This window comes from Lynx canadensis, chromosome B2 (genome assembly GCF_007474595.2).
Source record: "Lynx canadensis isolate LIC74 chromosome B2, mLynCan4.pri.v2, whole genome shotgun sequence".
Taxonomy (NCBI): Eukaryota; Metazoa; Chordata; class Mammalia; order Carnivora; family Felidae; genus Lynx; species Lynx canadensis.
In genome coordinates, this window is record NC_044307.1 from 42,366,758 (window position 1) to 42,380,741 (window position 13,984).

The 13,984-nt window shown below is 53.3% G+C and overlaps 1 pseudogene; it reads left to right on the forward strand.

Annotated features, from left to right (window-relative positions):
• Positions 1-252: 252 nt before the first annotated feature.
• Positions 253-13,618, forward strand: LOC115514917 (annotated as a pseudogene).
• The last annotated feature ends 366 nt before the right edge of the window (positions 13,619-13,984 follow it).

Here is a 13,984-nt window from a genome sequence, read left to right on the forward strand (position 1 = left end):
CACAGAACAAGCGGCCCAGTGACTACAGAAACAGACACCCAGCCTCTGCTCACAAAGGCACCCACACCAGGCCAGCCATAATGGCTGCCGTCTTGGGCCAGCTACCCTCAAGGGCAGACAGATGCCTTCACAGGCCGTTTGGTCTTCTCCAGCACCAGACAGGGTTGGGGGGGAAGGGGCTTCTTTTAAGACTTAAGACTTCTCTCTAAGGCTTCTCTTAAGCCTCATAGAGGGGCTCCCTTCTGTACCCCAATGCGGCCCACGCCCTTCTTCTCCTGCAACCCACATCATGGAGGTCCCCCAAGTGCTGGGCCCTACATGAGGATCTACCCGGGTGAGGGGGACACAGGGGCCTCTAACCCAGGAGGGACAGTGGAGGTGGCAGCCCCAGAGAAGGGGCACCTAAGTGCTTCCCCAGATGGGCTCTCTCCTTCCTGTAGTAGGTGGAATGTTCCCCAACCTCTGGGAAGGGGGGAAATGGCATGGTTTTAAAACTGTTGGAAATGGGACAGAACTACCTAAGTACATGAAATCAGATACTACCTGGGGCACAGTGCCCTGGTCCTGTATGTCCTGAGACAGTGTAAAAAGCAATCACAAAATTTTCAGCATCAGGATTGAAAATTAAAACCTGCCTCTTGTCTGGATTATCGGATCTCTCCTCAGACATGGCCCTGCTTTCTGCTTCCTGCCTGCCCACACTCCACCTGCTGTCCCTGAAGTTTCTCCCTTCCATTGCTAGGGCCTGGAAGGGGTGGGCAAGGGTGTTCTGGAACGCTGACCACACATTCATCTTGAGCAGAGTTTGGACCAAACACCCTCCTCTCATCTCCTAGAACAGTTGGGGCTAAAGTATTGTGTGTATATGAGTACAGAGGTACAGGAGGAAAATAGTAGGGCATTCTATTTTTTTTAATCTCCTCTTTTCACTTAGGTTGAGTGCGGTTTATAAGGTAAACAACATAAAAAATATGCTTATATTACTAGTGTCTCTCAATAATGTTTTTTTAATTGTTAGGGAGCATGGCCAAACACTCTTTGGAGACCACTGGTCTAGACTTCAAGTGGGGTGACTGCAGGTGGGGGGGGGTGGCTTGTCTTGTCCCTCTTAGTATCTGTCCTTGAGAAGTGGTGAGTACAGAGGCCAGCAGGAGGGCAGGAAGCCAGGGACAGTGTATTGGATGAACAAAGTCTGCCCCTGGAATTGACAGGTTAAAGAAATTGAAGTAACTCTGGGTGGGGGAGTTTGCTCAGAGAAGCACATGGGCAGACAGAGTACCTCTCATTGCTGCTGTGTGTGCAGCCCTGCGCATGTCCAATACCCACACGAATCCAGACTCCACTCCCAGCCACCCCAGTGGATGTGGATGTGGTTCCTTCCTCTGCCTGCTGGCAGCATGACCTGTCTGAGCTCCTCTCTAGCCAGACAGCAGGGCCACCGGCCACATCCACTCCAAACCCAATGGGAAGCCTGCTGCAAGTTAACCTATCCTAGGACTCTCTGGTAGTAATATGGTGTAGGAGAAAGAATTTAGGCTCCAGAAAGCCCTCAATCCTTGTCCCGCTGGGTAACCTCAGGCCCAACACATAACCAGTATGAGCCTCGGTTTCCTTGTCTATAACATGGGACTAATAATCGTACTAACCCAGAGGGTTGTTGTCAATACTGAATGGCCAACTGTGTGTACAGAGTCTGCACATAGTAGGTGTTCAGTAAAATTACCCTATGTGTGCAGCAGGTTGCCCCATAAAGAACCTGTTGAATTGGGATTTGCTATCAGCATGGGAGGGAGAATTCTGAAGGCAGACAAATGAGGCTTGTACAACACCTTCCTGCAGAAATTAACAGCATCCCCCCATCCCGGGCCCTCTCCAAGCCACCCACTCCCAGAGGGGGTGTGGGAGGGGAGGGATGGGTCCTCCTCCCTTCTCCAGCCAGCTCCTTTTCCCTTCCTGTGGTGCCTTCACTTCACGCATGAGCTGAGGGTGACAACCTGACGGCCATTCCTGTCAGCTGCAGGACCCATACCAGTGACACACAATAAGAAAGGCAAGAGGTTGGGGAGAGAGGGAGCCATTCTTTCCAGCACTTTCCTTCCACTTCACACCTCCCTTCCAGGGCCCAAGGAACCTCTAGAAAACCACCCCTCACTCCACCTGAGAGAGACTCTGACACTGCCTGAGGGGTGGGATGATCAAGGAGGCCCTCTGCCCAGACCCCTGCCCTGGCCCTAGGCAGAAAGCAGAAAGATGAAGGTTACTCTTCCCCCCATGTGCATTCTGGGCTTATAGGCATCATCTCATTCAATTCTGTATCACTAGGGCCTATTGTCACAGCAGGGGAAAGCAGGTACAGCAAAGTTAAGCAACTTGCTCAGGGCCACACAGCTCCTAGAGGATCTAAATGATGAAATGAATGGGACACCTGGTAAGCCTCCAGGTGACAGAGGAGGCCAAGAGGAAGTGGCCTGCCAGAGGGTTAGAAACACCAAGTTCCAACCCAGCCTTGCCCAACTAGTGGAGTGACCTCCCTCAAGGGCCTTCTGCTGGCTTGAGGGCAGTGGGGTGTTGGATAGAGCAGTGATTCTCAAACTGGCCCTCCCTCCATGAGAATTATCTGGGGAGAATTAAAAAAAAAATAATGTTTATTTATTTTAGAGACAAGAGAGACAGAGCACAGTGGGGGAGGGGCAGAGAGAGCCAGAGACAGAATGTGAAGCGGGCTCCAAGCTCTGAGCTGTCAGCACAGAGCCGGACGCGGGGCTCAAACCCACGAACCATGAGATCATGACCTGAGCTGAAGTCAGACACTCAACCGACGGAGCCACCCAGGTGCCCCGGAGAATTTTTTAAATACCAATGATTGCCCCAGCCGTGGCTGATGAAATCAGTGTCAGTACGAGTGGGGCTGAGGTATGGGTATTTTTAAAAATCTTTCTAGGTGATTCTAAATGAAGCTAGGGTTGAGATTGTGGCCTCTGGGAGTTTTCCATCTTTAGACCTCCCTGCCCTCCAGAGGTCAGCTCCCCAGGGCAGGACAGCTCCCTGTCCTGAGGGCTCTCCAGAGAAACCACGCCTTCCTTCCCCAGTGTTCTCTGGACATCTTAAGGTGTCCACCCAGACCCCCAGGGCAAGCTGCCTCCTCACCCCTCTGTGGCCCCAGGGGGGAATACTGTCCATCAGCTCTTCCCAGAGGGGGCCCAGCAGGCTTGAGCCTCCTGAATCTCTGACCCCAGGCCTGGCCACTGTGATGGGGGCAGGGAAGGCCACTGAGAGCTTAACCCCAACAGGATGAAGGCGCCATAATTAGGGTCAGGTGGTTGGCTCAGCCTGCGGAAATCCCCAGCTTAGTAGGGATAGGGGGGCTTCAGCCTGGGAGGGGAGGGGGTCAGAGCAGAAGTGAGGGGGCAGGGGAGCCCAGGCACATGGAGACCCCAGGACCTAGCCCCTAGCCACCTCCTGGGAAGGCCCACTAGAAGCTCAACCCAGTTCACCCCACCCTGGGTCGCTGACCCCCAGGGAGACAGGAAAAGACTGACCAGCCCCCGAACCCCTAATGCCCCGCTGCTCCTTCGGGCTGGGGTGTGCCAGGATCAACTCCCAACCCCAGCCTTTGGTGGGAGGAGGAGGAGGAGGGTACTGGTGGGAAAGGGCTACGTGAGTGTTCCCAGGGCAACACAGGCTTCTCTCTGGCCCATAATCCTCAGGCCTTGAGTGAAGGATCGCTTTCTTCTGTGGAATGTAACAGTGAGGGGACAAAATGGGGCAGAAGGAGAGGGGGGGTGGAGGGAGCAGATTCCAGGGAATAAACTTTGCTGGAGGTTCTTGCCAGCCCCCAAATGGTGGCAGCTTACAAAGAGAAAATCCCCACCACCCCCAGATCACCTCAGGGCACAAGGTCTGTGGGCTGGGCTGGCCAGGTAGCTCCCAACAGACCCCCCACCCAGAGTCCCAGGGGGCCTGGGTGATCACCTTTGCTAACCGGGCATTTGTGAGGGAAGAAATGGGGTCTAAGAGATTAGAACCAGCCAAGTCACGTAGCATCAGAACCACACCAGAAGCTCCAGCTTCCCAAGAGACTACCCAAGTGAGCCAGCAAGAACCAAAACCTGCTCCCACACTTACCTGGGCCAGAGTCCCTCTGCCCCCAAGCTGGGCACCCCTCCCCCCTGCCATCGGGGTCATGGGCTGGGCATGGCTGAGCAAGCAGGGGGCGGGTACATACCAGTCCACAGGCCATGATGGCTGGGACCAGGGGCCACCCACTGGCTCCCTCATTGAGATTCAAAACTTATACTCCAGGAAGCCTTCCAGGCTGTTCTACAAAGGGCTGGCGGTGCCAACACGCACACACTCAGACTTGACCTCCCAAAGGATGTTTTCCCCTCCCTTGCCTTCCCCTGGCCCATCACAGAGGTCCTACATAGGCCCCGTTCTGCTAGCTCATAGGCCCCCTGTTCTGCTAGCTAGCTCTAGGCTAGCTCTAGTCCCAAGAACCCCTGAGGGCAGGACTGTGTGGGACAAGGTACTGTGCCCAGCCCAGCACCAGCAGCAGGGAGACTTGGGAACAAGAGTCTCTTAGAAAGGGGCCAAACTTGGGGCCCCTGGGTGCTCAGTCGGTTGAGTGTCTGACTTCGGCTCAGGTCATGATCTCACTACTCATGGGTTCGAGCCCCACATCGGGCTCTGTGCTGACAGCTCAGAGCTTGGTGCTTGCTTCAGATTCTATGTCTCCCTCTCTCTCTGCTCCTCCCATTCTCACTCTCTCTCTCTCTCTCTCAAAAAAAATAAACGTTAAAAAATTTTAAAAAAGAAAGAAAGAAAGAAAGAAAGAAAGAAAGAGAGAGAGAGAGAGAGAGAGAGAGAAAGAAAGAAAGAAAGAAAGAAAGAAAGAAAGAAAGAAAGAAAGAAAGAAAGAAAGAAGGAAAGAAAGAAAGGGGACAAACTCAGCTCCAGTCACAGAACCTGGAAAGGACCTGCAGTGGGAAATCACCTCAAAAGGCATCTGGTTCTGGTTCAGCCCCCACCCCCCACACCCCGTGACCTTGCAGTTGTGGGATAGCCTTCTGTCTCAACACCTGCAGAGATGGATGTCCCTTCACGGATCCGTTCACTCATTCATTCACGCAATGCTCCTCACCCAATCATCTTCCACACCTCAGGGGCCGAGGCAAATTGTTTTCAAGGTCGTTGCGGGGGTGGTATCTGTCGATCACCCTTCCTGGGCCAAGCACAGTGCTAAGTGGAAATAGAAGATCCCGGCTGGCAACACACCCCCGTGTTCATGTTGCACCGTGGCACTTACAGTTTGCACACCCCAGTATTCCTTTCAGACCCCAAGCAACCGTCCTGGGTGGTGTTGGTCCTGCTCACTGGCAGCAGCTGAGACTCAGAGGGGGCATGTCTTTGCAGCTGGGAGAGGGGTGGCCTCAGGACACAGCCTGCACAGCTGTGCTTCCGGCCCAGCGCTCCCTTCATGCACCCACTGCCGGCCCTCTGCCAGCTGGGGTTCCCATGTGGGAGACAGGCTTTGCCCAGGGGAGAAGAGGGCTCCTAGCCATAAAAATAATAGTGCGGAAGGGGCGCCTGGGTGGCGCAGTCGGTTAAGCGTCCGACTTCAGCCAGGTCACTATCTCGCGGTCCGTGAGTTCGAGCCCCGCGTCGGGCTCTGGGCTGATGGCTTGGAGCCTGGAGCCTGTTTCCGATTCTGTCTCCCTCTCTCTCTGCCCCTCCCCCGTTCATGCTCTGTCTCTCTCTGTCCCAAAAATAAATAAACGTTGAAAAAAAAAATTAAAAAAAAAAAAATAGTGCGGAAGAGTCAGACTCCCGCTGGATCCCAGACACTGTGCCGAATCTGTTAGCAGCAGGGGAGTCAAGTGCTGACTCCGGAACTCCCACCACCTGTCCTCTGGGACCAGGCCCGCAACAGGGACCCGCACAGCTGGCACATGCATACGCGCACAGACACACCCAGGTGGCATGAGTCCCTGCACGTCCTAGGAGACGGGCTGTCCCGGCCCATTCACTCCCCTCTGATAACCCAGCAGCTTCCAGCAGGACACGCACGTACCTCCAGGCTGGTCACCTCGGGCACATGCCAGGCCAGCTGCCAGGGCCCAGATCACCAGCCCTGCTGGGCCCTAGAGCGTGACCTCCTAGAGCGTGACCTCCTCCATGGCTCACCCTGTTCGACCTCAGGAAGGGGCGTGACCCCAGGGGATGTGAGGTCCAGAGTCCCCACCGGCCCCTCCTCAGGGCCAGCAGGTGCTGCAGGGCTGGGGTCTAATGAGGAACCTCAGGGACACCCCCCGCCAGGCTCCGTGCAGGCACCCAGCTCCTGGGCACACTCCAGGGAGATGCAGAGTAACAAAGAGAGGCCTGGAAGGGCTGACAAGGCTCTAGCAGGGAAGGGGGCAGAGGCGGAGGGGGGGAGGCAGAAGGGAAAGTAGGAGTAAATCTGGGAAAGGTGGAGGTCGAGGTTTGGGATCAAGGAGAAGCACAGAGAGGGCTTGGCCAGGGAATGCTAACAGGGCAGCTGGAATTTAGGAAAGGGAGGACCCGTGGGGCGTGAGCAGAGGCAATTAAGAAATGGACCCTGGAGCAGGCAGAGCTGGGTTAGAATCTTTGTCCAGCCACGTACAAGCTGGGTGACCTTGGCCAGGTGGCTTACGCTCTCTGAGCACCGTGGTATAATAGTACCTGCCTCACTGTGGGAAGTAAATGAAGCAAAACGCCAAGCACGGAGCCTGACACACAGGACCTGCTCGACTCATAGGAGCTGTTGCAAGGAAAATCCAAAAGGCTCTGAGGGCAAACCTGAAAAACAAGTCAAGCCTGCCCTGGGCCTAGCAGAAAGGGGGCTTAGGGAGCAGAGAGCCCGGGGAGAGACTGGGGCCATGGACCCAGGGCAGCCTCCCCACAAGGTCCTTGTCCCTTGAAGGGGATAGGGGGTGAAGAAGAGGGCAAGACAGCCACTGCCGCCATGTTGGCATCATTCCAGGGATTCTGAAAGGTCCCAGGAGTGCTTCTGTCCACCCCAGGCCCTCATCATTCACATGAGGGGGCCTAGGTCCAGCGAGAAAAAGGAACTTGACCAAGGTTACTCGGAGATGGCAGATCTGCTAACCCCCAAGCCAGCCTCCTTTTCCTGGTGAGGCACCCTGGGCCCTGTTCAGAAGCAACAACCAGGGAGAAAGACCCCTCAACTCCATGAAAGGGAAAGACCTAGAAATCATATTCCCTGGAAATAAAGATGAAAAACTCCACTCCTATTCCCACTTGCTGAGGCCTGGAGAACACCCATACTTCCTCCGAAGCCCAGACCAAAGGCACTGCCTCTGAGAAGCCCTCCCTGACCAGCGATGGCAGTTGTGCAGGTTACATTCTGCAGGGCCCTCTCTCTGAGGCCTCCACCTAGCCACCTCTGTAGTCAGTGGGTGTGTTTTGTTTTGTTGTGTTGTTTTTTCCCTCCACTGAGCTGGAGTTTTTGAGGCCAAGGGCAGGGTCTTAATCAAGTTGGAGGACCCAGGTCCGACACCATGATCCAGCCTAGTGCTGCTGTGTGTGTGAACGAAGGAACCAGTTGAATCCAGATCTGCCGGGGCCAGGACACCCTAGGGGTGGGGACGGGGCTCTGGGGCAGCTGCCTTCCTGTCCTGGCCAGTCTCTCCCTCCCCCATGCCTGAGAGCCCCGTGCTAAGAACAAGTTCCTGGTGCAGGCTGTACCCTGTCCCGGATGCCTGGCATTTACCAAAAGGGCAGAGACAGTGAGAAGGGCCTCACCTGTGCCATCCACTCAGAAAGGAGCCGGGCGGCCGGCAGGAGGGAGAGGAGTTAGGTTTCAAAGTGCCCGAAGATGACAGACTGATGGCGGAGGCTGGCCATCTCAGAACCTGCAAAGGATTAGTACCTAGATGAGATGATACAAGGGGCATCTGCAGAGCTACGGGAGGATGGCAACCCTACAGCCAAAATGGGCAAGAGATATGAGTGGGCAGTGAAGGGAGACAAGACCCCAAAAGCGAACACACATGAGAAGAGGTACTGAAAATCACCAGACATCACTTCTTTCCAATGGATGGGCAAAGATGAGAAAACTGGATAAAGCCCAGTACTGGTGGGGATGTGGGGACACGGAGCCCTTTGCATGGCAGGCGTAGGCCCGATGGGAACACCGTGGATCGGGGTGGCCATGCTTAGTCAAGTGAAATACCAGGTGTCCTGTGACCCTGCCAGCTCCCCTTGTGACTAATACTGAGAGTCTCAGGCAGGTCCCTCTGGTCCAGGCAGAGCTGGCCCACAGCTCATTCCCTCCAGGGGGGTGGGCAGAAAATTGTGGGGTGGCACATCATGGGATAAGTGACAGCAGGTTGGAGCAAAAAGGCTAGATTTTTTTTTTTTTGAAAGGGAGAGAGAGAGAGTGGGGGAGAGAGGCAAAGGGAGAGGGAAAAAATCTTGGGCCCCATGCTCAGTGCAGAGCCTGATGCGGGGCTCAGTCTCATGATCGTGAGATCATACCTGAGCTGAAATCAAGAGTCAGATGCTTAACTGACTGAGCCACCCAGGTGCCCCAACAAGGCTAGATTTTAAAACAGTGCTGAGCAAAGGAGATTGTGACACAATGACATTAACCGAAGTTGTTCCAAAAAACAGTGCCTATTTGCAGGAAACATACAAATGGAAAGATCCACATCCAATAATGTGAGGGGGGAGAGGAGCGGTGTGGGGGCTGAAAGGAATATATGCACAAACTAGACAGGCCAGTGATGCCACTAAGTCTGTACCCGAGGGCCACAAAGGGGGATGGCCCCCAAAGCCCTGAGCATAGGCCACAGGTGGGAGCCAAGGGCCCCATGCAGGTGGGTCAGAGCCCTGCTGACCTCAGAGGTCACCCTCCACTCTGGCAGAGAAGGATCTTGGCCCAAGTCAATCCACTGCACACCTCGAGCCCACCCAGCGTGGGCATCTTTCATGCCTGGAAATGGAGGCAGAAGGAACCTCGAACCTATGGCAGTGGGGTTCCCTGAGCTGGAGGAAGTGAGAAGTGAGTCCCTGACCTCCCAAAGTCTCTATGATTAAGGGGCTTTGTACTTTTCTTGGAAGGAGAGTCTTATCTTCAGATGTACATTCAGGGGTATCTGGGTTGGCTCGGTCACTTAAGTGTCCTGCTCTAGGTTGCAGCTCAGATCATGATCTCATGGTTTGTGGGTTCAAGCCCCCCATGAGGCTTGTGCTGACAGCTGTGGAGCCTGCTTGGGGTTCTCTGTCTCCCCCTCTCTCTGTCCCTCCCTTGTTCGTTCTCTCTCTCTCTCTCTCTCTCAAAATAAATAAATAAACATAAAAAAAAAAGAAACATCTGTGAAATGATATGCAGCCTGAGGTGTGCTTCAAAATCATCTAAGGGTGGGGGCAGGGGAGAGTGGATAGGGGGTTGATGAAACCAGACTGACCATGAACTGACGGCTGCTGAGTCTGGGGATGGGTGCATGGGAGTTCATTATGCTTTATTCTCTACTTGTGATTGCAAATTCTCTAATAGAAACTTAAAAAAGGAAAAAGTTCCCCCTAAGAGAGTCTATCATCTGAGGAGAGTAGCCCCTGAGCTCAGGGAGCTCCCAGTCTGATAGGGGAGACACAGCCCCCACCCCCCGCAACTGTCCCCCCCCCTCCGTGTGGCCCCGGTCTTCCTGCATCTTCTCAGCCTGCCTAACTGGTCAGGGACCACGAGTGGGACAGAGGCATGGTCCTGTCACCGGGAGCTGAGCCCCCAGACCTGGCCTTTGTCACTGAGCCCCAAGGGTCAGGCACGGGTGCCACGCCTAAGCAGAGCTGGCTCTGGTTCTGGCTCTACCTGCTTGTGGCCTAGGTTCCTCACCTTTACAGCACCTGCCTGAGGAAATGCCCCGGGGGGTCCAGCTTTATCAGTGGGGAGCCATCTCTGTTGACCCAGCCCCTCCCTGACCAAGTCTCCCTGTCCATATTGTGGTTACTCAGCTGTTGCTGCCTCTGCCTCCCTGCTTGTATGATGAGGACCAGTGAGTTGGAGGCAGTGTTTCATAAATGCTCACACTGTCACCAGGACCAGGGGAAGGAGCTGGCCAAGGTCACACAGTCAGATAGTGGCAAAGCTGGCTTAGTCACAGGTGCAGAACACTGAGCCAGCTGCCCCCTCCCTCACTATGAGGCCTGTAGGCCGACAGAGTGCCCTCGTTCCGAGTTAGGGTGGGGTCCCTGGGACAGTCCCCTTCAAGCTCCCAGTCCCACTGCCAGGACCTCTGACTCAGAGGAGCACCAGAAACTCCACGTGGGTGAGACACAAGCCAGAGGGGGGAGGCTGGGGAAAGAGGGAGGTAGAAGCCTTTATCCTGCACCCCCTCCAGGTACACAGAGGGGTCCAGGGACATCTGTCCAGGAGAGCAAGTCCAGACTCAGGGGCTCTGCCAAGAGCTGCTGGGTGAGTCAGGAGTCTTAGGCAGGCCTGGACACCCCTCTCGTGACAGTAGTAAAAGCAGTCAACGCTTGTATAGTGCCTGCTGTGTACAAGGCAGAGTTTACAGATGGGAAAACTGAGGCATTGAACGATTAAGTAATTTCCCTCAAGTCACTCAGCTTGTAAATGGCAGAGTTAGGGTTTGATCCCAGGCGGTCTGCCTTGAGTCTGTGCTCTCAGCCACCCCAGTATACTCTCCAAGGGCAACAGTCTGGCTTCTCCTGAGACAGTTCTTCTGATTCCCCAGGGGTCTGGTGGCCGTTGACGTAAAGAGGGGGGGCCTCTATCACAAAAGGGCACAGGCCAATGGCCACAGCTCCTTCTGCCATGAGAGCCTGAGAGCTCCTGGGAGCCCAGATGGTGTAGAGACCGGGCAAGGCAGCAGCTAGAACCCTGTTTATACCACAACCCATGGGATGGGCTCTTCGACTGGGGCAGACCGCACTGCCCCGGGGCAGGACCTCCACTCATCTCTTGCTCTGGAAAGCAGGGAGTGGGCAGGGAGTGACTGTGTCAGAAAGATGGGCTTGTATTTATTTATTTTTGTTCTTAATTAGTATCATTCACAGAAAGTTAACCAAGAGGGGAGCACCCGGGTGGCTCAGTCAGTTGAATGACCAACTCTTGACATCGGCTCAGGTCATGATCTCGTGGTCACGGGATCGAGCCCTGCGTCAGGCTCTGCACTGGGTGAGGAGCTTGCTTGGGATTTTCTCTGCCCCCCTCTCTCTCTGTGCCCCTAACCCCCTCTCAAAATAAATAAACCTAAAAAAAAAAAAAAAAATGGTTAACCAAGATCAGCAACAAATTCTTTGTGAAACACCCTCACAACCAGTCACCACGTGGGCCCTGGAGAATCTCTGTCCTCTACCGAACGGGAGCGGCTGAGGCCACCCCCTCCCCCCTCCTCCTGAAGCGTGGCCCTCTGCCAAAAAAAATGCCGCACCGTGTAGTGGTGGGTCAGGAGTACGGACTTCCGGAGCAGAAGCCAGGGCTCTGGGTGAGTGCTGCCATTTCCACACTGAAGTGCAAGACCACATATTAGGTGACTTCTGGGCCTCGGTTTTCTCATCTGCAAAGTGGTGGTGATAATACCATCCCCTCACAGAGGGTTACGGGTTGTTGTGGGTTGTTGTTTTTTTTTTTTTTATATATTTTTATTATTTATGTATTTATTTATTTTGAGAGAGAGCGAGAGAGAGAGACCAGAGGAGGAGCAGAGACAGAGGGGGAGACAAAGAATCCCAAGCAGGCTCGGGGCTGCCAGTGTGGAGCCAGACACAGGGCTCGAACTCACAAACCATGAGACCGTGACCTGAGCCAAAGCCAAGAGTCAGACACTTAATAGACTGAGCCACCCAGGGGCCCTAGGTTAGGGGGTTTTCATGAGGTAAGGTATGTCAAGTGTTCAGCCTGGTGCCTGGTACATAGTAGGTGTGCAACATTGGCTTCTTAGCGTTACCACTGCTGTCAGGATCAGCCCCAACCAAGCTGTGAGCTCGTTGGCGGAAGGAACCACATCTTGTTAATCACGGTCTGTCTCAGCATTTTGCACAGAGCTTGGGATACTGTAGGTGCTCCTGGCTTTAGGTCAAGTTCCCCAGAAGCAGGTCCTGAGATGGGGAATCCCAGCTCGTGATTTCCTAAAGCAGTGCTCCCAGGGGGATCAGGGGCCAGGGGGACACTGAAGAGAGACTGGGGGAGGCAGGGGAGGCCCACCAAGGGTGCAGAGGCTGGCTTCATCCTGTCCTGCAGGGGACTCTGCTGTGCACGTTACACCTCAGGGCTCTCCCCATGCCAAGGGAACTGAGCCCTCTCTCACCTGCACTCCATTTGTTGGCTAAGAGCTACTTTGGGGGGCGGGGTGTAAACTTCCAGGCATTTCCACTATGCTCCAGGAGCTGAGTGCATTATGTAGAAAGAGAGCCTGCAGAAGGGAAAGCACACAGGGGGCAGGGAGGGTGCATGGAAATGGGAGAAGGGAGAGTAGCCCAAGACAGCCAACTTTGAGGATTGGGTGTGGGTGAGGAGAGGGTACACATAGCTGCTAAATTCATCACTCATGCACCCCCAGGGGAATTTAATGCAGTGTTCAACGATGTCTGGCTACTACTTAATAATGACAATCTCCTCAGGGAAGGGGCAGCACATGCATTTGCCCAGTATAACGGGTCAGTTCACGTCTGTGAAGATAGAAGGATATGAAGATCAGGTCTTAATTACAGAACACGGTGACCTGGGCAATAGCAGATTTTTAGATCCAAAAAACAAAATTTCCTTTACGTTGGATCATTGACAGAAAGAAGCAAGTGACCCCCAGCCAGAGGACGTAGATGGAGGCCTGAAGTCTTGGAGAGAATCCTGTGACAGTGCTTTAAGGGCCTATGTGAAAGATCATTATTCCAATGGCTTCCGTACTGTTTACGCTAAAACTATAGGTGAGCAACAGATCATTACTGCATGTGTTGAAAGCCACCAGTTTTAGCCTAAAACCTTCTGGAATGGTCATTGGAGATCAGAGTGGAAGTTCACCATCATACGACCTACAGCCCAGGTTGTTGGAGTGCTTAAGATTCAGGTTCACTGTTACGAAGGTGGCAATGTTCAGTTGGTTAGTCATAAAGATGTACAAGACTCAGTAACTGTTTCGAATGAAGTCCAAACTGCCAAGGAGTTTATTAAAATCATAGAGCATGCAGAAAATGAACATCAGACAGCAATTAGTGAAAACTATCGAACAACGTCACACACCTCATTCAAGGCCTTGTGCCGGCAGCTTCCGGTTACCTGCATGGAAATCGACTGGAACAAGATACTCAGCTACAGGACTGGCAAAGAAATGCAGAATGCTTAAAGGCTGAATGTAGGATTCTTCAGTATGTGGAAAGAAAGGATTCGACATGCAGTCATATGCTAAATCAGTGATTTATAAACAAGAGTGATATTTTGCAGGTTTTCTAGCCTCATGGAATGCTGTTTAACCTTGATTCTTTTGTGTTCTCTGCCTTGTAATTTTCTGTTTTCACTACATTTAGTTGTAATTTTTTTTTTTTTTAATTCTGCCACATTTAATGATGGAGAAGGAGATCTATCCTGGAGTCATTTTACCTTTTAGAAATTTTTCCTAGCCGTGAAGCCCTGTCATTGATATAGACAGGTAATACACTCAACACTTTTCTATCCCTATCCTTCAAAGCACTTCTGGTACTTCCGTGGTTTTTACTGATCCGCCAACCGCTAACGATGCTATGTTACAAACGTGCTGAAGGGAAGACACATTCATCCTCTCCCTCTGACTGCTTTGATCATCATGTATAGCATCCCATAACTGTAGTGTTCAAAAGTTTGGATAGGGCTGTTCAGGTCCTTTTGTGGGGGCAAAGGAAGTTTTCTGGAAATGCCATCATAGCCAGCTTCTCTGGAGAAGTTGCTTTTAAATCCAAAGACTTGAACCACATTCCCTGCGCAATGAACTTGTTGCTTTTTTTCTCTCCC